Source organism: Pseudophryne corroboree, unplaced genomic scaffold, assembly GCF_028390025.1.
Source record: "Pseudophryne corroboree isolate aPseCor3 unplaced genomic scaffold, aPseCor3.hap2 scaffold_469, whole genome shotgun sequence".
Classification (NCBI taxonomy): domain Eukaryota; kingdom Metazoa; phylum Chordata; class Amphibia; order Anura; family Myobatrachidae; genus Pseudophryne; species Pseudophryne corroboree.
In genome coordinates, this window is record NW_026970081.1 from 67,141 (window position 1) to 70,497 (window position 3,357).

The window sequence follows — 3,357 nt, forward strand, 5'->3', positions numbered from 1 at the left end:
TGTTTTTAAGGTAAAAACACCATTTAACCCCAGTGACACTTGAATTAAAGCAGCAGCCTCTGGAATAGCATTCCTTAGCATTAATCCCAGGAAATCTGCAATCTTCACGCTCTTTGATAGCCATGCTACATTGCTGTTTACTTGGATGGAGCAGAGAGCACAACATCAGGACATAGGAAATATTACAATGCATGATAATGTGAGCTCTACAGCAAGGCCTCTAACCCTTTGCCAGTGCCAAATACATAGGGCTTAACTCAGATCTGATCACAGCAGCAAATTTATTAGCTAAAACCATGTACACTGCAGGGGGGGGGTGTATAATATTTGCAGAGAGAGTTAGATTTTGGTGCGGTGTGTTCAAACTGAAATCTAAATTGCAGTGTAAAAACAAAACAGCCAGTATTTACCCTGCACACAAACAATATAACCCACCTAAATCTCTCTGCAAATGTTATATCTGCCCCCCCCCAACCCTGCAGTGCACATGGTTTTGCCCACTAGCTAACAAATTTGCTGCATCTGGGAATTACAGCAGCTTAATATTTCTTTTTACAGAAGGTTCAGCAAATTAAATTATTTAGTGAAATACTGTAATCATAACAGTTACAGGGATATTGTAGGTAGATTTATTGTCAGTGGATAAATGTAAAAATTAAACCCTTAGGCATAGTTCCAAAATGCTGTCATTGCAATCCAGATTTTAAGGATATCATGCTTGAGCACAGGTGACTTAATTAGAACTTCGGTCAATGTGAATTAACCATTGGACTCAACCATGGTTATCCTTAAAACCCAGGGGTCTATTTAAGATCGATCTTAATCGATGTTGGGCTTCCAGGTTGAAAAAAGAACACACATTTACTAACATTTTAAAATTTATATAAAAAATCATCTGTTCGTAAATGCAGTGCACATGGTTTTGCCCAACTGCTAACAAAAATCCTGCTGCGATCAACTCAGAATTACCCCCCATGGCCCTCATTCCGAGTTGTTCGCTCGCAAGCTGCTTTTAGCAGCATTGCACACGCTAAGCTGCCGCCTACTGGGAGTGAATCTTAGCATCTTAAAATTGCGAACGAAAGATTTGCAATATTGCGATAAGACATCTCTGTGCAGTTTCTGAGTAGCTCGAGACTTACTCTGCCAGTGCGATCAGTTCAGTGCTTGTCGTTCCTGGTTTGACGTCACAAACACACCCAGCGTTCGCCCAGACACTCCTCCGTTTCTCCAGCCACTCCCGCGTTTTTCCCAGAAACGGTAGCATTTTTTCCCACACGCCCCTAAAACGGCCTGTTTCCGCCCAGAAACACCCACTTCCTGTCAATCACATTACGATCACCAGAACGATGAAAAAACCGTGAGTAATATTCCTAACTGCATAGCAAATTTACTTGGCGCAGTCGCAGTGTGAACATTGCGCATGCGCATTAAGCGGAAAATCGCTGCGATGCGAAGAAAATTACAGAGCGAACAACTCGGAATGACCACCTATGTGCACTGCAGGGAAGGCAGATTTAACATGTGCAGAGAGAGTTAGATTTGGGTGTGGTGTGTTCAATCTGCAATCTAATTTGCAGTGTAAAAATAAAGCAGTCAGTATTTACCCTGCACAGAAACAAAATAACTCACCCAAATCTAACTCTTTCTGCACATGTTATATCTGCCTCCCCTGCAGTACACATGGCTTTGCCCAACTGCTAACAAAATTCCTGCTGCGATCAACTTGGAATTACCCCCATCGATTGATGTTTTCACACTGCTCGTGTATATAAGACATAGGGCCTAATTCAGTTTGGATCGTAATACGCGTTCCAACCGCAAAAACTATGAAGAGGATGGGGGCATATACGCAGGGTCCATCCTGTGCGTGTGCCTACATTTTCTCCGGGTGCCCCGCAGAAAATGCGAATGCCTCTGCCTGTCAATCAGTAGAGGGCGTACCTTCGCAGGTATATCGCGATCATGAGCCATGTCTCCCATTTTTGTCATTATAGGTGCTCTGTGAGCTGCTGGCCATGCCCCAGCCCCTCTGTCTCCCGTGAATAGAGATTGAGACTTATTCAGACCAGATCGCTTCAATTTATTTTCACCCAGCGGGCAATCTGGTTTGCACTGCACATGCGTATGCGCCACAATGCGTAAGTGCGACGGTCCGGAGATCACAAGAAGATTGACAAGAAGAGGGTGTTTGTGTGGGTGGCAACTGAATGTTTCTAGGGAGTGTCCGGAAAAACACTGGAGGGACCCGGCGTTTTGTGGGAGGATTTGTGACGTCACCTCAATGGCTGAGTAAGTGCTGAGCTGTGCAGCTCTTGTGCACATGTGATCACACACCTGCACAGCAAATTTTCCCTTCCGCTGTAGGCGACAACTACCTGATTACAGGGATGCAAAAAACACACCCTAGCGATCAGGTCTGAATTACCCACAATGTGCATATTTGCAGAGCAACAAGCTACAGGGAGCCTTCCACCCCCCCCCCCCTTCCCCATGGGAAGGGGGGGGGGGGGTTGTTTGGGTTAGCTGGACATTCCCCAAAAAAGTGACTGTCCTGCAAAAATTGGGATAGTTGGGAGGTATGTTCAAATACATTTATTGTTTTGCATGCAGGGTAAATACTGGCTTCTTTGACATTTAGCCACAAATGCTGCACAGCTGAATTACAGTATTACACTGCAATTAACAGTTATGCTAGGACATTCCCCCTCCCAAATCTACCTCTCTCTGCATGTTACATCTGTCCCACAGTGGCGTGCGGTGAGGTCAGTGGCTAGTGAGGCACTACAGCCATAATGTCCGCCAAATCCTGCCGATGACCCTTAGCCAATGCCCGCTACTGCCTCTGAGCCGATACCCGCTGCCACCGCCAATGGCTTACAAACTCGCCCACAATCAACTGACCCAGCCCTCCACCACTAATTTCTATCTCAGTCCGATGCCGCCAATGCCCGCTGCCTGCCTGCTCATTGTTCTCGTTATATATTATAAATTTTTAAAGAAAAAAAAAATGAGTGTTTGGGACTGGGAAGGGTGAGGGAGGAGGACATGAATGCAATTTTGTTGTCCAGGGCTTCCATTAACTTAAAGGAGAAGGGTCTGAATGGGTTAAAAAAAATGCGTGAGGTCCCCCCTCCTTAGTATAACCAGCCTCGGGCTCTTTGAGCCGGTCCTGGTTATTTAAATACTGGGGGAAAAATTGGACAGGGGTTCCCCGTATTTAGACAACCAGCACCGGGCTCTTAGACCGGTCCAGTTTCCAAAAATACGTGGGACAATAGATGTAGGGGTCCCCCATATTTTTAAAACCAGCACCGGGCTCCACTAGCCAGAGAGATAATGCCACAGCCGGGGGAC